The 20,514-nt window shown below is 38.4% G+C and overlaps 1 protein-coding gene across 7 annotated transcripts in view; it reads right to left on the reverse strand.

Moving 5' to 3' along the window:
- The window catches only part of NCK2 (NCK adaptor protein 2), a 208,366-nt gene extending 188,729 nt beyond the window's left edge, over nt 1-19,637 (reverse strand). For 5 of the 7 annotated variants that reach the window (XM_074299693.1, XM_074299691.1, XM_074299686.1 and 2 more), the window contains exon 1: nt 18,528-19,086. The gene's annotated coding sequence lies outside the window, so the exon portion shown is untranslated. Of the gene's footprint in view, nt 1-18,527; nt 19,087-19,278 lie in introns of those variants that run through there. The other 2 variants (XM_074299688.1, XM_074299689.1) reach the window with 2 other exon arrangements.
- Nucleotides 19,638-20,514: the final 877 nt, after the last annotated feature.

Consider the following 20,514-nt stretch of genomic DNA (forward strand, 5'->3'; position numbering starts at 1 on the left):
AGTAGAAAAAGAAGCTATAGGAAGTCCTGAAATGAAATGGAAGAGAAGTGAAACCAAAAATCATTTTGAAATAACAGTTAAGTTAAAGTCAAAGAATTATAATATATGAGAACTTGAAGGAATAGAGAGTTAGGCAACTTTCTTTCTTATTTTATATATGAGATTAATAGAAGTCCTTTGAGGTTAAGTCAGTTAATTAATAAACATTTATTAAGCATCTACTATCTGTTAGGTACAATGCTAAGTACTTGAGTACAAAAAGATGCTTTTCAAGGAGCTCTTGATTTAATGGAATGAGTTGCCCAACATCTGACCTTCAGTTAGTGACTGACAGATGTGGGATAAGAATAAAGGTTTTCTAAATTGACACCAGCACTCTCATTTCAGAAGATGACCAGAAGCACTGTTATTCTATAAGCAGCAATGATAATGATTTTCAAGGCCACGTATGTTAGAACCCAACTCTCTCAATTCTAAGTCCAATGTTCTACCTACTATATCTTATATGTAGTAGCCTTAAAATTCTAGGAAACAAATAAACAAAAAAAAATCACATTTCTAAAGGGGGGGAGAAACATCAAGAGCATTGGTGAAAATAGAGAGCAAAGAGCTTGACTATTTTAAATACTATTCATTAAAAAAAATCCAAAAACTTACAAAACCAACTTCCAATTATAGTTTTCCCTAGAGGGTAGTACTTTTATTTCTTCTCCCCTAGAAATTTTATTTTGATCCTTTATAAAAGAGGAAATGAAACATCCAAAGATTATTCATATTCATATTCATATTCATATTCATATTCTCATTCTCTCTCTCTCTCTCTCTCTCTCTCTCTCTCTCTCTCTCTCTCTCTCTCTCTCTCTCTCTCTCTCTCTCTCTCACTTGTCAAGTTGGGTCCAGACTATTATAATCTTTAGTACCAACAAAAATAAGAAGAGTAAAAAAAAAATTTTATGGGTTATGACCCATTAACAATTGACAACTGTGCAGCTTCCAGGATGAGTACATAAAATGGTTGTGTTCATAGAAAAAGGAAACTAGGCAAATATAAAAAGTGATCCTTTATTAAAAGATATTAGCCATTTTCCCTTCAAATCATCTCCCTGTGAGTTGGTTCTGATGCTATCAATCAAATTTCTGCCTATCAGGATGCTCATGGCACAAACTTAAGAGTGTTCATACAATCAATATTTGTTGAATTCAACAAATATGAAAGCACACATGCATAATCCTTAGCATTATCATGATTTCATGTAAAGAAATTGAGATCTAATGCAACATATGTAAATAGGAACTATTGTTTCATTATCTTAAGGACATTTAAAAAAATAGGGATTAAAGGATTTTAATTACAAAAAGGTCAGCTGTGTAAAAGAGTACCCATGCTGGTAATTCAAAAAGTTTAATGAAGCATAATTATAGTCACTGTGTACACTTCTAAATACTAGAGCTGAAATTTCAATCTCAGCCTTTAAATATTAAAAATTAGCCTGATGTTACCCTTAAAGAAATATTTAGGTCTATTTTCACAATAGATTTGCTTTCACTCTCTGACCCAAAAGAATTATAAACTGAGGCATTCCAACCCAAGTACTGGATTGATGGCGTATCTACTAATCAGTTCCAAATTAGAACCTTCTTCAAGGAAACCATTTTTTGCTCCCTCTACTCCAGGGGAGGAACTAATCTATCAGAGAAGTCAGTGAAAATGGAATCTATTATTAGGATGAGAAACTAGTTTTTGTAGCTGAAGCCCAGTAGGCAACACAACTAAATCTAGGGAAAACAGATCAAATTTATCACAGTTATTTCAACAAAACATAACCCAAGCAGGACATACCCAAAGAAAATATAAATGACCCATTGTCTAATTTCTATTTTGAAGTGGAGAATGTGAAAGAAAATTTCTACGAAGTCCTCACTGAATCTTACCTACTGATCCATAAAAACACAAGTATAGCACAGAAAAAAATGGATTAGTACCAATTATCTTGATCAAAGAACAGGATATTTTTCCAAATGTAGGCAACATGAGAAAGAGGCAAGAATTGCATACTAAGGAATGACTATGCATTGCACTTTGAGAGGTACCAAAAAAAGATAGAGGGGATAAAGAAAAAATTAGAGAAAATTCATGCTGTCAAGAGAATGTTTTGAGAGGGACAGAGAAGAAATATAAAACTAGTCAAGAAAAATAAGGAAAACTGGAAGGTCCCTAAGAATTGAAAAGATGGATTCATTTCTGCAGCTGATAGACCAATTTCAACCTTGCAATTTCTGCCCCTTCCAAAAGGTCAGCAGACATTCAGTTCCCTTCTGAAACACTGTCTCCAAAATAATTTGCTATGCGCCTATCTACTTCACCCTTGTAAGAGGAGTCTGGAGGGTAGTTATAGCCTTTACTAATTCTGATATCAATCTTCTCCAATCAGTTTGCTCCTTTCAGGGTTCAACACTTTAAAAATTAAAAAAAAAAAAAAAAAAAAAAAGGTTTGAAACAGAGACACCGTTTGTTAAGATTATGATTTTCTGTAAAATGAACAAATTGGCAAGATCAACAAGAATGACTGCTTTTGCTATCTCCTGCAGCTAGGACAAGTCATGTAATTAAAACATTTGTTAACTTCCTCAACTACTGGACCAAAATTGGTAAGAATAGTATAATCAGAGTTAGGATACATACTTTGCAGAAAAACATTTTCTTTGTGACTTAAAATTTCTTTTTAGTTGCCTTTAAAGAATGCCTTTCTTACTTTTCACTGCCATCTTTCTCCAATAACTAACTACCTAGCTATATACTTAATTGTTCTGCTGTTCCAGATTATAACATGCCTTAAAAACAAAAAAGCAAACCAAAAAGGGAAAAATCCACACAACTCTATTTCATGTCTAAAAATCTATTAGAAAACAATCCCTTCCTTGGAGTCCAACAAGAGCAATAGAGCCAATGTCCCTTATATGACAGAACCTCAAAACTCCCATTCCATTTACAAATTGAGTTGTAAACAATAGAATAAGTCATTGAATCTTGTCAGCCTTGTCTGATTCTCTTTATCCCATTTGGGTTTTTCTTGGCAAAGATACAGGAGTGGTTTTGCCATTTCTTCTCCAGTTCATTTTACAGATGAGGAAACTGAGGCATACAATTACGAAATTAAGTGACTTGCCCAGTTTGCCCCATAGCTAAATAAGTATTTGCAGCTGATATCAGGCTTGGCACTGAATCCACTGTGTTACCTAACTGCCCAAGTATGCATGAATTACAGAAGAAGAGGACAAGTTTACAATCAGGAAATTAAATTACTCTGTGAGTGCTTGATATTAAACAATTATAAGACAACAGCAAAGGACATTCTTTAATATCAGTAACCCATATAAAAATAATAAAACAAAATATTACATACCCTGAAATAGGTTAAACTTGGCACAAAATAGGAAAGCAAGAAAACTAATGTATTTGTACAATCCTACAGAACCAAGTCAAATCACATTATTGAAAGGCTACAAAACAGACATGTGTGTCCACACAGTCTATTTTCAAACTGTTTCCAAATTTGCTTCCCCCATTTTAATATCTTAAGCATTCTGTCCCATCTCACCTCTCCATTTAATTGATATATCCCTCCCTCCCACACCAGAAATGCAGAGCCAGAGGCATAACCAACTAAAGGATGAGGGCCACCAAAATTCAAAGATCAACTAAATCTGATTAAATTACAACATAAAAATGGTTGAATGAAATGTAAATTCCCTGTGTGTTTCAATTTATAATTTGCAATTATTTTAAAGGTCCATAAATATTTCTCAAATTTAATACCTTAACAAATCAAACACGATTTTAAAAAACTTTTTTCCTGTATTTTAGGGCCCTTCATGTTAACAATTTTAGCTTTGAACCAATTAAATTTAATACATAGAAATTAAGTATTGAAATCATTCAGCAAAACAAACAAAATTTAAAATAATAACTCCAACTCTCCATTTTATAAAATAAACTAATGTAAATTCATCTTTGTCAAAAAAAAAAAAATGGTACATATATGGTACATAAAGCTATTTACTCTTCTTTGTTGAATCTCATCTTAATACTCCAAAATTGTTTAATGTACAGAAAAATGACTTATCTCACCATCCAATTAAACATTTATTAAATATACTATTTATTAAAATAAGAAAAATATCATTTACCAAAAACCTTGTATGACCTTTACCACTCTAAGTCTCAAGCTTCTTCATCCATAAATTGAGCAAGCTGACTATGATAATTTCTAAGATTTAAAGCTATCAGAAACCTATGATCCCAGTAGTATGACCCTTGCCTTCATGGAACTTATAACCTAGTAGAGGTGTGTGACACATTCACAGAGTAATATGATGGAAACTCTTGGAGGTTCCAGTGAACTAGGTTTGAATCCTGACTTTTATGTCTCCCTTTTATCAGCTCTGGGCCTCAACCTCCTCAAAATGCAAGAGGAGGGGGTTAGACTAGTTCAATGGTGTCAAATCAAATAGCTAGGGATCCCTACTAGTTCTAATAACTTAGAAAAGCACAAATGACCATTATCTATGTTGTATTTTTATTTATTTTGTCAAGCACTTCCCAATTACATTTAAATTTGGTTTAGGATTCAAAGAATTTTGCTGTAGGGAAATTGATAGCCCCTTGACTAGATGACTTCTAAGGTTCCTTCCAGTTATCAATCTATGATTCTAATAACTACAATTTTTGTTGCTGTTCAGTCATTTCAGTTGTGTCTCTTTCTTCCTGACTCCATTTGAAGTTTTTTTGGCAAAGATATTAGAGTGATATGACATTTCCTTCTCCAGTTCATTTTATAGATGAGAAAACTGAGTCAAGCAATGAAATGGCTTAACCCGGGTCATGATTTGAATGTAGGAAGAGTCTGAGTTTAGACCTGGCACTCTAACCACTGAAAAACCTAGATGCCCCCAATAACTATAGTACAAAATGGACTTTCACCACATAAAAGCCAAGTATGACATAAAGCCTAAAAGAGAGGAAAATCCTGGGTTATCAGAAAAAACTTCTTTAAAAAGGAACTATTTGAATTGAGTCTTTAAAAATAAGTAGGAATTCAAAAGCCTGGTACTCTTCACACTAAAATATTATGAATATATCTAAAACTGTATCTCTGTCCTTGTAAGCCATTGCAATTTCCAAAAATGCATGATGAAACATTTGTCCACAAATGCTAGGAATTTTGGAATAATTATAGCTTCAAGACTGCTTTTCTAGGTAACATCTGATGGGAAACACCACTTTTTAAACAAAGGCTAAATTTAAAAGCCCAAACAAAAGGCATCAGTATAGTATTTTGAAAAATAGCAATACATATGTCATAACAGTGCCCCCTACCTCAAACTTGAAATTCAAGAATAAACTTCCATTTAAAAAAAAACACTATCCACTTAAGATTGGTGAGTTTTTCTGTTTTTAATCATTGTTTTCCATCTAAGTACTTGGCTAGATATTTGATCTATTCATACATTCATACATTATTTACTAAGTGTCAAAAATGTGCAAAATCCTATATGACAATCACTGTAGGAGAAACCAAAGAGTAAAGTCCTCGTGAAACTTACTGAATTAGCAGGAAACATGAAATATATATATACACAAATTAACTACAAAATTTAATGACCAAGTGAATTAAGGAAGATACCCAAAAAAAATCACCAAAATAAAAGGAAGACAACACCTTTAAATGATGGGGAGTTATCCACATAGGTGAGGTAGGGAAGACTTAATGGGAAAGATGATAATTTTGATGGGAACTCTGGACCAGCTTGTGGTGAACCATCTTATTCTCAGTAGCTGCTAAAACTTCCCTTCCACTTGCTAATGTCAACCAAGATGGGACTCAGTTTTCCCAAATTGTCTTTAAAACAAGTCTAAATTATCTCAATGCACAACCTGTCATTCCCTAGGTCCCACCTTTATTTCCCCTTCCTCCCTCAGAGGTACCAAACTCCTTCTCCGTTCCTCCTTTTCCTACCTAGATCCAGCTCCCTTGAGCTATAAAAGTCAGGTCCCCCCAAAAAGCAAGTTGATCATCTATGACTCTGCCTTGCCTAGTCATAATTTGAGTCTGTGCGCTATTCACATCATAAAACAGCAAATCTTTGTAATCTGTGATGTGATCATGGTTGCTTCATGTTGTGTACCGAACATTGCATTATTTTTATAATATTCATTTACAATTATGCTCTCCCAAATATACTTTATATTTCTATTCCATATTATCCCTCCTGATATCTTTATTATCACTTCATTTTGTTCTGGGTATGGAAGAATGAACAGCACGAGTAAGGAAAAGTGGACATCCTAAACAAAGACATAAAGACCAAAAGTAGCAAAGCATACTGGAGAAAAGGAGGGTTCAGTTTGCTGGAACAAAAACGAAGAATAATTTTTTTTAATTAATTAATTTATTTATTTTTATTTACAAAGCATATGCATGGGTAATTTTTCTAACATTGACCCTTGAAAAATCGTTTGTTCCAAATTTTCCCCTCCTTACTCCTATCCCCTCCCCCAGGTAGCAGGTACTCCAATACATGTTAAATATGTTGAAATACATGTTAAACCCAATATATGGTTGTTATCTTGTTGTACAAGAAAAATCAGATCAAGAAAGAAGGAAAAGAAAATAAAGTGCAAGCAAATAACAACAGAGACAGTGAAAATGCTATGTTGTGTTCCACACTGTTCCCACAGTTCTCTCTCTGGGTGTTGATGGCTCTCTTCATCACTATACAAGTGGAACTGGTTTGAATCCTCTCATTGTTGAAGACAGCCACATCCATTAGAATTGGTCGTTGTATAGTCTTGTTGCTATGTATAATGATCTCCTGGTTCTGCTCATTTCACTTGCCATCAGTTCATGTAGATTTCTCCAAGTCTCTCTGAAATCATCCTGTTGGTCATTTCTTAGGGAACAATAATATTCCATAGTATTCATATACCACAATTTATTCATCAATTCTCCAATTGACAGGCATTCATGCAGTTTCCAGTTTCTGGCCATTACAAAAAGTGCTGCTATAAACATTTTTGCACATGTGGGTCCTTTCCCAGTAGTAACACTGCTAGACCAAAAGGTATGCAACTTTGCTAACTTTTTGAACATAGTTCCAAATTGCTCTCCAGAATGATTGGATCCGTTCACAACTCCACCAACAATGTATCAGTGTCCCAATTTTCCCACATCCTTTTCAACATTCATCATTATCTTGTCCTGTCATCTTAGCCAACCCTGACAGGTTACATACCTGTGGTATCTCAGAGTTGCCTAAATTTGCATTCTCTGATCAATAATGATTTGGAGCACCTTTTTATGTGACTACAAATAGTTTCAATTTCTTCATCTGAAAATTATCTGTTCATCTCCTTTGACCATTTATCAATTGGAGAATGGCTTGACCTATTATAAATTTGAGTCAATTCTTTATATATTTTAGAAATGAGGCCTTTATCAGAACCCTTGAATGTAAAAATGTTTTCCCAGTTTATTACTCCCCTTCTAATCTTGTCTGCATTAGTTTTGTTTGTACAAAAACTTTTTAACTTAATATAATCAAATTATCTATTTTATGATCAATAATGATCTCTAGTTCTTTGGTCACAAATTCCTTGCTCCTTTAAAGGTCAGAGATACACTATCCTATGTTCTTCTAATTTGTTTATATCATTCTTTATGTTTAGATCATGAACCCATTTCAACCTTACCTTGATGTACGGTGTTAGGTGTGGGTGAATGCCTAGTTTCTACCATACTAGTTTCCAATTTTCCCAGCAATTTTTGTCAAATAAATGAATTCTTATCCCAAAAGGTGGGGTCTTTGGATTTGTCAAATACTAGACTGTTATAGTCAAAGACTATTTTGTTCTATAAACCTAACATATTCCATTGATCAACTGCTCTTTTTCTTAGCCAGTGCCAAATGGTTTTGATAACCATTGCTTTAAATATAGCTTTAGATCTGGTACAGCTAGGCGCCTTCATTCTCTTTTCTCTTCATTAATTCCCTTGAAATTCTTGACCTTTTGTTCTTCCAGATTAATTTTGTGATTTTTTCTAGTTCAGTAAAAGTTTCTTGGGAGTTTGGTATAGCACTAAATAGATTAGTTTAGGGAGTATTGTCATCTTTATTATATTCACCCAACCTATCCACAAGCATTTAATATTTTTTCCAATTGCTTAGATCTGACTTTATTTGTGTGGAAAGTGTTTTGTACGTTTTGCTCATATAGTTCCTAACTTGCCTTTGGCAGATAGATTCCCAAATATTTTATACTATCAACAGGTAGATATATCCCCAAATATTTTATACTATCAACAGCTATTTTAAATGAAATTTTTCTTTGTATCTCTTGCTATGGATTTTATTGTTGATATATAAAAATGCTGATGATTTATGTGGATTTATTTAGTATCCTACAACTTTGCTAAAGTTGTGGATTGGTTCTAATAGTTTAGTTGATTCTCTAGGATTCTCAGTATACCATCACATCATCTGCAAAGAGTGATAATTTAGTTTCCTCATTACCTACTCTAATTCCTTTAATCTTTTTTTCTTCTCTTACTGCCAAAGCTAACATTTCTAATACAATATTGAATAGTAATGATGATAGTGGGCAACCTTGTTTCACCCCTGATCTTACTGGGAATTGTTCCAGTTTATCCCCATTACGTATGATGCTTACTGATGGTTTTAAATAGATACTACTGACTGTTTTAAGGAAAAGTCCATTTATTCCTATATTCTTTAGTGTTAGAAATTGGTGTTGGATTTTATCAAATGCTTTTTCTGCATCTATTGAGATAATCACATGATTTTTGTTAATTTGGTTATTGATAGTTAATTATGTTAATAGTTTTCCTAATATTAAACCAGCCCTGCATTCCTGGTATAAATCCTACTTGGTCATGGTATATTATCCTGGGGATGATTTTCTTTGCTAATATTTTATTTAAGATTTTTGCATCAATATTCATTAGGGAGATTGGTCTATAATTTTCTTTTTCTGTCTTCAACTTACCTGGTTTAGGTATCAGTACCATGTCTGTATCATAAAAGTAATTTGGTAGGAGTAAAGGAAGAATAATTTAAGATATGGTTAGAATGATAGGGGGAAACCAAATTTAGGATTTTTTTCTTGTAGGTAACAGTTCAGAAAACTCCTAAGAACTATTAGAAGTCAGCCACTCAGTAAATATTGTTTACTATATGTACTAAGTGCTACATATATATATATATATATATATATATATATATATATATATATATATATATATATTTTTTTTTTTTTTTTTTTTAAAGGCAAAAGATACTCTCAAGGAGTTCCCAATCTAAAGGGGGGAGGGAACAAGATGCATATAACTATGTTTAAAAAAAAGATCAATACAGAAGATAGTATAAATAATCAGAAGGAAAGCCTTAGAAAGATAGGGGAAAGCTTTGTCCAATTTAGCATGAAGCTAGGAAACAGAGAGAAGGAAAAACATTCCAGGCACTTGGGACAGGAAGAGAAAATTTTCAATAGTAGGTGAAAATCTGATTGTATCTGTGCTTAAGCAAAGTAATTTTATAAGCCATGCAATAAGATATATTAGCAGGGAAAGAGTATGTATTACCTTAATTAAGGTAGAAGCAACAAGAATAGAAAGAAAGAAGAAATGCAAGAGATACCATGGATGTCAACATTTAAGAACTCATCTATTCAGATGAAGGAATTATGGTCAAAGGAAATAAAATGTAACTGGTAACGAACTATAAACTTTCTGTCATGGAGAGGGTGAATAAACTATAGCAGGTGGAGATATTAATCATAATTATTTGCATATCACAGCTTCTCAACATACAGAAAATTTGTATCCTTCCCTATTTCTGTTGAATTTTGCCAGAGTCCCAGATTAATCACCTCAGTCTTACCCTAGCTACTGCCTCCTCACTCTCCCTCAATCCACATATCCACTCTTTTTCCCCCTGAGACAATTGGGGTTAAATCATATAGCTAGCTTGAGAAACCAGATATGAACTCAGGTCCTCTGGACTCTTAGGCCAGTGGCCTATTTCACCACCTAGTCTCTACATATGCAATTAATTACTAGTTGCAGTTCTACCTTCATATTTTTCCCACCCATGCATCGATCAGATTAATTCAAGCCCTTATCACTTTTCACCTAGACTACTGCAATGGCCCCCAAATTGATCTTCCTGTTTAAGTCTCTTCTTACCCCAAACCAATCAAAGTAACTTTTCCCCAAATGTAGATCTAAGTCACTCCCCCATTCAAACTCCAGCAGTTCCCTACAGCCTGCAGGATAATACATAAACCTTGCAGTTTGATTCTGAAAATCCTAAATAACCTGGTCCAAACTCATTACACATTATTCTCCTTCCAAAACACTAAACTTCTTTTTTTTAATTTTTACTTCCCTTTTGGCCCCCTTTTCCATTTCCATGATAATTTCTCTAGTTCTAGGCTTTATCACCTTTCACACTCATGCTGTGGTTCAGTTGTGCCTAACTAACTTTTCATGATGCTCTTTGAGTTTTCTTGACAGAGATACTGGAGTGGTTTTCCATTTCCTTCTGTAACTCATTTAACACTAAGATCAATAGGGCCAAGTGACTTGCCCAAGATCACACAGCTAGCATCTAAGGTCACATTTGAACTTGGGTCTTTCTGACTCCAGCCAGCCACTCTATCCATTGTGCCACCTAGGACTCCAAACTGATTTTTTCCTTCTTTTTACATGATAGTCCATCTCTCTCAGCCTTCCTAATCTCTCAAATGCTTCCACCTTCACATTAGCCTCATAGGATCCATCATTTCTCTCAAGATACAGTCCAAATGCCACAGGAATCTTTCCTAGTACCACACTCCCCTCTATGCCTATCTCCCTCTCTCTCTAATTTATTTACTTTATTTTATATTTATCCTAAAAGCATATGTTATCTTATCCTTTTCCTTTTGTATTGTTATCACCAAGACCTAGCACATAGTAGATGTTTTATAAATCATTGCTAAATTTGAAGTTTAAAGTCTGACCATACATTAAAATCTGGCTCATACATTGAGCCTGTTATGAAGAATACTAAGTTCTGGGTCAGATGCTTGCTAAATTGCTGAAGATTAAAAGTTGAGAAATTCCAATTATTAGGGGATAAAAAAGAGAAACCAGGGAAAAGTACAAAGAAAGTGTCAGAAAAAAATGCACTATCACTAGAGTCTCAAGAGAGTTAACTTGTACTGAATACTGGAAAGAAGTCAGAGAGGATTAGGACTGAGATAAAACCAAAGTGGACAGTCACAAAACAAGATTGAAATATGTTATAAGCTGCTCATGATATTTTAGTAACTAATTTGAAATATAATAAAGAATGATTTGACGAAAATTGGGCATCAGAATTGATTCTAAAATTTGAAGCAGTAATCATAAAAAAAAAAAGTTAAGTCTCATTGATTCTAATTTTTTTTGTACCCATACTCTTCTGACCAAATCATATTTCACCACTTAAGAAGAATCTGGTCCTCTTAGTACTTTGATGAGACATCACCTAGGAACACTAGAATGATGTAGATTTCTAACATGACAGAGTAGAGAGATTAGCAGCTTTGGGACTAGGAAGATCTCAGTTCAAATGCCATCATGCTGGCTGTGTGACTCTGGAAAAGTCATTTAACCTCTCTCATTTTGCCAGGCAATTCTTTAGTATTCTTAAGTGATAGAGAACATGCTAATCTACACTGGTAGCTCTAAAGTTACCCATACCAAAGAAATCACACAATCCAGGACTTTATTTCTACTGGTTAACCCGGATTTATGTTTTGATTTTAATTCTTCAATATGCTCTCTAACAGTGATGTTAAGTCAGGAATTCCAATAAGGAATGCCAATGTGCCACACACTATGCTAAATGTAAGGGATAGCAAGAAAGGCAAAAAAAAAAAAAAAAAAAAAAAGTCCCTCACTCAAAAAGCTCCCATTCTAATGGGAGAGACAACATATAACTATGTACAAATAAGATTTTGATAGATTTAACTGGAGAAATAAATATTATATAATAATAAATAACTATAATATATATAACAGATAGCTATAATAATAAATAACTAATAGTTATATGAGAATGTTCTCACCACAGCTATAACTGCACTGTAACTATTCCTAGTTATTGATTTCAAAGACCAATTTCTCCTCCTGTTGATGGAAACAGCGATATTTCCTGAAATAATGAAAGCTTGGTAACAGAAAAAAAACAAGAACAAGCTATTCTCAATTGCAGAGGGAATCTCTTCAGAACATCATTAAATTTCCATGTGAAGTCAGAATTCTGCTGCTGTTACATATGTGTTTTAACAGTCACTTTTCTGTTACCCTTTAAACCAGTACTAACTCCAGTAGAAATGACCAAAAACAAAAAATTAACACTAGGCTTTGCAGAATCAATTAGATTCTAACTAGAATCCAACACTAGAATTTGCAGAATATCTCCTGAGTTGCCAAAAATTATGTTCAGTATATTTTTATCATTAAATATAAATCTGATTGTACTCTGATTTATGATTATATATGATTTATTTTATACCTGTGATTTTAATGGCATAAAAAACTCTCAGTAAGGAAGCTTTCTGTCTCAACCAATATAAATCAGCACCTGCTCAATTGGTAGTATTAATTATATGGGGTACATAGAGAGTAAGTGTGTTATCCAGGATCATACAGCCAATATGTGTCAGAGGTGAAACTTGAAATTAGGTCTGGATGACTTAAACTGCCAGATTACACCAGGCAGTCCCTAGTTTAATCCATATATGCTATTTTAACTTATTAACCAGAACCATGCCTTCCCTTACCAAATTAGATAAGTTTGTTATACTGAAATTCTTAACCCTGCCAATCCACCTATTAAAGATGCTAAATATAAATGAAGGGATAGGGATAAGAAAATTACTTGGGGTATTCTAACAGGCTGACACTAAATAAAGGAAATGCTTCACCTAATTTTCTTACTTAGTGTTGACTTCTAGAAACAACTAATCAGTAGACAAGTAAAACACTGAATCCACCCACTAGAAGATTTCTTTTGTTGTTTTGTTTTCATGACAAAGTATGACTGGAAAAAGTTATATGATAAGCAATGGAACATTTTTCCATTATACAGACATACCTTTAAGTAAAATGGGTCCTAGACAGGTTTTCAAATTTGCTAAAATTAAAATTTCAGGGCATTACAAAACTGAACAGATCACCTACAAACTTATCATCTGTTATTATCCAGCAAATATTTGAGTACTAATAGCAAATAAGAGCTAGTACTTATGCTGAAGCTGTACAGAGCACTTTGATTTTCATCTCATTTTACAAATGAAAAAACTGAGGCTGAAAAAGATTAAGTAACTTGCCTCATGTCACATAGCTACTAGATGAGTGGGAAGTTGAACTCCGGTGGTCTGTCTTTAAATCCAGCATTCTACAGATGTCAAGTTTCCTGCCATGAGGAGTTTACAAGTGTAACATGGATATTTTAACACAAATAGCTATAGAACAAAACATAAAAATATAAGTGCCATGAGCCAGGGGTATGGCAAAATTATATCCTATGTAAGAGATGTGATGTTTCATAAACAAATAGCAACATGCTAGCCCTTGAATAATGGAAAGTTCAAAAAGGCAAACATTCCGAGTAGAGAAAATGACATGAAAAAATTTTGGTTCACTTGGAAAACCAGTTATCTAGCTCTGGCTTCTTTAAGTACGTAATAAGGAAATCACTGATGAGCAGCTAGGTAGCACAAAGGTAAGAAGGCTCAGCCAGGCTTGTGGGAAGAAAGACATCCTCCTGAGTTCAAATCTGGCCTCAGATCCTTACTAGTTGTGTGATCCTGGGCAAGTCAGTTAACCTTCTTTGGCTCAGTTCCCTCGTCCATAAAAATGAGCTAGGAAAGGAAATAGCAACCCCAAAAGGGTCACAGAAAAATAAACATGTTTGAAAAAGAGGGAGCCATTCAAAGTTTCTAAAGACAAAGGTGCCATGATAAGAACCATCAAGGTAATGAGATATTGACAGTAAAAGAAAAAAAAAAAAAAATCAAAGGAAAGAGTTTTTAAGGTTTCTTGATTTTTAAAGAGATCTTTTAGGAAATTTTTTTTCCCTAGCTAATTATCTTTGAGCTGTCCTAAAATGTCAAATGCTAATGATTAATGATAGCTTATTGGCACTGAGTAACTATAAGTTTAGTTTTCCATGACAGAGAAGTAATTTTAGTAGCGTGCCAAATAAACAATTCACAGAAAAATAGTAATTCTTATGAATGAATGGAGAATACTTTCACATCTGAAAGATAACACTGTAAATGAATGTAAACATAAAAAACTTTTGTCATCTCAATGAACAAAAACAATTAGCAATTCACATTTGTATAGTTCCTTGAAATTATAAAAACTTTTACATATCTTGTTATATTTCAGGAGCTCCTTTCAAAATTTTACAACTTTACGAATAAAAAGGGGGGAGGAAACAGAGATAGAATATGAAAAAGTGAGAAGATGGTGTTGGAAACCCCCAGGAAAGAAACTCTGATAATTAAGATTAGAAATAGATCTACAACTTGCAGTTTTAAAGAGTTGCTTAGAGCACTGAGAGTTAAGGGATTTTCCCATAGTCACAAAACCAGTCTATGTAAAAAGTGAGACCTAGGTTCTCTGAACAAGAGATCAGTTCTCTATCCACTTCACCAAGTTGGCTTTTAAGAAAGAAATGATCATTATCTCATTAAAGTATTAATTAGGAACCCACGATGTTCAAAGCATCCCAGAGAACAAAAGAGGTAACATGTATACTCTGCTAGGCTTTCTCAAATATCTGTCAAAAATATGTCAAATATCCCCTGAGTACTGCTTCAGACGTTTAGCTTTCACTTATAACCCAGTCAGCAGAAATCCTGACAACTTCCATTTTCACTGAAATGTTTTCAAGAACCAAATTTAATTCATATGTGGAAATGTGAAGCAAAGTGGTATAATAGGATAGGGAACAGACCTTGTACCAGGTACAACTGGGTTCAAGTTCTACATAATAGCCGTGTGACCTTGGGTAATTTATAAACATTTCAGTGCTCCTTGCAAGAGTCTAAGTCTATAAGTTTTATAAAATGTGCTGACCTATTATATTGGTACATGGCAGGTAATCCTCTATACCAATGAACAAAAGATGCCTAGAAAATAGTACAGAAAGATAATTTTTTCAAGTAATTATCTATACAAAACTTACATAAATATCTATAATCATATTTTTTTATTCTTTACAACTCATGATTAATAATTATGCCTTCAGAGAGACATCTTGCTACTTTAGAAAAATTCAAAATGAAAAAGTCATTGCAGAAGAAAAGATTTATTTACCACTAAATAATATAGGAAGAAACCACTCTGACTCAATGAAGCTGCTTACTTTAAAAACCTATTCAATGACTTGCCTTGAATGATTCTGGAGTTGCCTGAACTCTATGCATCTGGGCTACCAAGCACATTTCACAAATATTTGCAGCTAAGGCCTTTAAAGCAAAGTTCGAAGTATTTCCATAATTCATTTTCAGAAAGAAACAATTTGATGGCCCCATTTGCAATCCATCTGAACAAGAATACATTTTAGTTTTCTCCCTCGCTGGAGTGATCTGTGGGTAGTTTCCAACTCATTTAAGAAAAAACTCCGTTTCCCAGATCTCAAAACTTCCTCCCCAGCAAAGCCAACAAGCACTCTTACACTATAAGGTCATTAAATCTCACTTTTAAAGTTACAAACCTATCTCCTCAAGTACCATTTCTCCCCCAAAGCTCACTGCAGCTTTACCAATTAAAAGTATTCTTATCACACAGAGCTATAGCCAGAACAAATTACATAAATGCAAAGGACAGAGTAAAAGGAAAAGGTTTCAGGTAGTAGACGGCAATTAAGGAATCCTTAGGGGATCATAAAAGGTTATATACAATCTGTATGTGCCCACCAGTACGTCTACTCTAGAATCCAACCAGCGTACTTAATGCTTAAGGATGGCACATATCTTGAAGACACCCTTATACACGGTTTCTGCTGATTACTGGAAAACAGCAGTCGTGGAAATGACAGAAGTTCAGAAATTTTCACAAGTTAGGTATAGATTAAAACCAGAAATATACCAAAAGGCAATATTGAGACTAGTGCAAACTGGTTTTAGGAAAGGTAAAAGAGTAAGCCTGTGATTTCATTAGTGTCAAATTCAAATGGAAGACCAGGGCCACTAATCCAAACAGAAGGATCCCTGGGGGCCACATATTGATTTAGTTTTAAAATGTAATGTTATGTTTTTATTTTTTTAAATAACACATTTTGATCTGGCCACATGTGCCTGGGTTAAGTAGGCAATGAAGGCATTGGCTCTGGAGTGAGGAAGGGACTGGACCTATGGTTGGATTAAATAAACTTCTATTATTGCAGGTCAGCAATTTTTTCTGAGCTGCCCAGAAACACTACAAGTGAAATGACTCGTCCAGTGTCACATAGCTGGTAAATGGGTACAACTGAACGGAACTGTCTGGAACAAACTGTGCCTGGTTTGCAGATGCCCAGCTGCACCATACAGGGGTTCTCAAACAGTGTTCCAAGGGCCAGATCCGGCTGCTTGAGGATGTTTATGCATCCCTATGGCAAATGGGCTGAGGGGCGGAGACAGAGTGGGAGCTTTTGTTTTTACTGTAGTCTGGCCCCCCCACAGTCTGAGGGACAGTGAACTGGCCCCCTACTTAAAAGTTTGAGGACCCCTGATAGAGAGGAGAGACCTTGAAAGTTCTGAGTTCAATCCAAAAGTCCTGCCGCTGACCTGTCACTCTCTCTAAGCTTTGAGAAGCAGTAAAGTGGGTTGAAGAAAATGTACATTTATAATTTGGAACCATCATCGTCAATGTTTGATCCAAGAACACAGGCCGGGATTCTGTTAAGCATGTTCCTTCTGTAACACTGGAGGAGTTTGAGTTATTACACAGTCTTGGACACCTCTTGCTTCTTGCCGGGTTTAGATTCCTGCATCCTCCGAAGCAAGTTAAGAAAATTGGTCTATTTAGAAATATACTAAAGAAATAAAATGAACATTGCAAAAGCTCCTCTGAATTGGGGGGGGGGGGAGGGTAAAAAAACAGTTTATTCAATCAAATCCCAGCTCCTATCCTTTCTGACTCCAAATCTAATGCCTTAATAGCATACTGCCTCCCTGTCAGTATCTGGAAGTCAACCAGAATCCGGAATCTGGGGTGATCATTAGAAAATGGTTTGAAACAATCATACACTAGGTGGGAAAGCAGCACAAGTCAAATAAATGAGGCCCACTTATGTACACTAGACCACTCTATTAACGTGTTTAACGCTTCGCTCATTTGTCAGGTGTTTTAGTATTCTCCAGCATTTTAACGTTAATCGGTAAACGTGTTTTGCAAGTGAAATCTCTACACACACACACACACACACACACACACAAAGCTGTGTTTACGTGCAATCGCCTTCTGTAACACGAGAGAACTTAAAACTATTTGGAAAGTTGGGTTCAAGTAACAAGTGCAACTAAGTCTTCTAAGGAGCGCGGCCCAGGAGCGAGTATTTGAACTCCAGCACGTTACGTGCCCTCGGCCAGCATCACTTCTGTGAGACCTGATGGTACTGGTGGGCACAAGAGTGAGCGAGGCTGCTTCCTAAGGTTCTTTCCGCTCCAGACGCAGCTCTAGCCTAGGGAGCTTCCCAGCTCGGGGAGGAAGGGCTACTTCCCAGGAGGCTTGGGAGCTCAGCGCTTCCTGCCTCCGCCAGTCAGGAGCCACCCGCAGCCGGGAGTCCCAGAGACCAAAACCGCTGCTTTATCTCCGCCCCATCAGCCTCCCCGGGCAAACTCCTTCCCTCCTCGCCAGAGCTCTACCGCAACCTATTTCCTCCTCCTTATCACTGAACGCTGCGGAGCATAACACCCGTGCAGGCACCCCCGCCCCCCATCCACCTCAGGGCTCCCAACCTGAGCCCACCGTCCGGGCCCCCGCCCCCACCCTTCTCCTCCTCCCCGGCGCTCCTCGCACTCCTCCTCCAAAACACAGCGACACCCGCCCAGGAGGCGAAAGAAAGGAGGGAGGGAAAAGACCCCCGGGCAGGGACGGAAAGGATGGAAGAAGGGGAGAAAGAGCGGGGTTTAAAAGTGTAGGTGGCTCAACGGAGGGAAGGGGTTCCCGGGCCCCAGCGGACTACGGGGCGGAGTGTGGGGAAAAGGGGTTGAGGCGAGACCCCCCCCCCCCCCGCGCGCCCAGCCCCATCCACCTTTCCTCGCTGGAAGGGGGCGCCCCACATCAACTCTTTTCAATGAGCCCAAGTTTCCGGCGGTAGCCTGTACCCCAAACCCACGGATTACCCTTTCACAGCCCGCAAGTGAGCCCGAGGAGCCCCTCCTCTCCCCGCACCGCTCTCCATCCCAGCCCGGCTCCTACCTCCCGAGTGGGGGTGGGTGATGGGGAAGCAGGGGACGCCCTCGGCCGGGAGCGCGGAGGCGGAGCGCAGAAAGCCGCCCGTGGGGTAGTGAGGCAGAAAGCACGGGTGCGGCCCCCCACCCAAACTCACAGGAGCTGGGGAGGGGTCCCCGCCGGCCCGGCCGGCACACTCAAGCCCAGACAGCGAAGGCGGCGGCGGCGGCGGCGGCCGGGCTCCCCCGCCAAAGAAGGCTCCGCTCTTTGTCTCCGCCGCTCCCCCTCCTTCCCCTCACGGCCGCCGCCGCGGCTGCTGCTGCTGCTCTCTCCGCCGCGGCTGCCGCTGCCTCCAGCCCCTGCCGCCGCCGCCGCTCCCGCTCCCCCTCCCGCGGCGGAGGCGGACTCTCCCGAGGGGACCGGGCTGCCGCTCTCCTCCTGCTCCTCCGGCTGCCGCTCCTCCTCTTCTCCTCCAGCCGGCCGAGTCTCCCAGGCCCCAGCTCGCTGGCCTTTCTCTCGGTCTCCGCTCTCCTCCGCGGCTCCCAGCCCGACCAACCCCGAGCTGGCGGCAGTGGCGGCAGCTGCCCCTCCCCCATGCACACAACTCCCTCCTCCTCCAGCTCCTCTTCCTCCTCCTTTTCCCCTCCCTTTCTCCTCCTCCTCCCCTTCTTGTCGCCGCCGCCTCCTCGGCGGCTCCTCCCCCGGCCCGGGTTGTGACGCGGTGGGCTCGACCGGAGGCCTTCTCCCCCCGCCCTCTCCCCCTATCTCCCTGTCTTACCCTGGCTGTCGGGCACGGGCTGGCGCTGCCGCGCTCGCTGCCGTCCGCTTGGGCCGGGCTCAGCTGCTTCGCCCGGCACGCCGCACGCCCCGGGGCAGCCGGCCCGTGTAGGGCTGACGGGGAGCTTGGGGAGGGGGACTCTGGCCAGAGCTGGCGTCCGCCTGACTGCCCGGAGTATGGCCTCTTCCCTTTGCACTTAGCGGAGTTCGAGGTCCTGGGCCGGGGGGACTAGCCGGGGGGAGTGGGGATGCGTTCTCCAGGCTGAGAGAACTCCGCCGGAGCCCCCGTGGAGGGAACTGGGACGGGAGCGGGAGGAAGGAGGCGGGGTGGCTTAAAGGCTGCTCTCACTCTCTAACCTGCTACCTCTCCCAATGAGAAAAACTGGCGGGATCTCACGCTACTGTGGAAAGGTAGAAGTGGCTCCAGGACTCCTGGGCGAGCTCGGGAAGGTGGCTCGCCGCTGGGCCTGGAGTAAATACCGCCCATCCGCTGTAGTGGGCTAACGGGGTGGAGGAAGAGCGGTACGGGGGAGGGAGGTTAGGAAAACGAAGGCCCTCGGGGTGGCCTTTTTATCTAGTTGATTTCTTATCCTTGATATTCACTAGAACTGTTGAGTGACTCCCCAACAAAGCCTTAAACTCCCTGGAAAGAAAGCCGGTTCTCCTTTGGGGAAGGAGGGAGGGGGCGGGGAAGAAATCTCCCTTTCCCCCTTGAAGGTGGGAATGTTTGCATTTGCATGAATTTACTTTTATAACAGAACAGTTTTAATTTCTCCTGGAAATAATTCAGAAACAGGAGAGGCAGAAGGCTAGCTTTGATGACGGCGCATCCTCAGTTTGTCAGTCAGGTTCTCACTGCACAGTCCATTGCTATTTGAATGTCAGGTCCCACATGGAACTGTCATCCTGATGCTCTTCCCATTCTATCATTAGTTATGGGCTGCCTCTAAGAATCCCCCAGAATTCCAACCGAAGTTTCATTTCTAATATGGACATCCGGGTGTGTTCTTTCTCCCATTGGGCGTCCGCAAGGTATACAACTATTTCTAAATGCTAGTTAAAGAAAAGTTCTCTTAGAGCCTTGCAAATACAATGATCATTTCTACTGTTGTAGGTGACCTGGTAAAAAACAGACCAAAAAAAACCCAGGGCTTTTGTGCGGTCTGAGCTCCTAATTTTTTATTTTGCATATGTTCTTGCCCTCTCGACCTCTCTCCATCTGTAACCTCTTATTTAA

This window comes from Sminthopsis crassicaudata, chromosome 3, assembly GCF_048593235.1.
Source record: "Sminthopsis crassicaudata isolate SCR6 chromosome 3, ASM4859323v1, whole genome shotgun sequence".
NCBI lineage: Eukaryota > Metazoa > Chordata > Mammalia > Dasyuromorphia > Dasyuridae > Sminthopsis > Sminthopsis crassicaudata.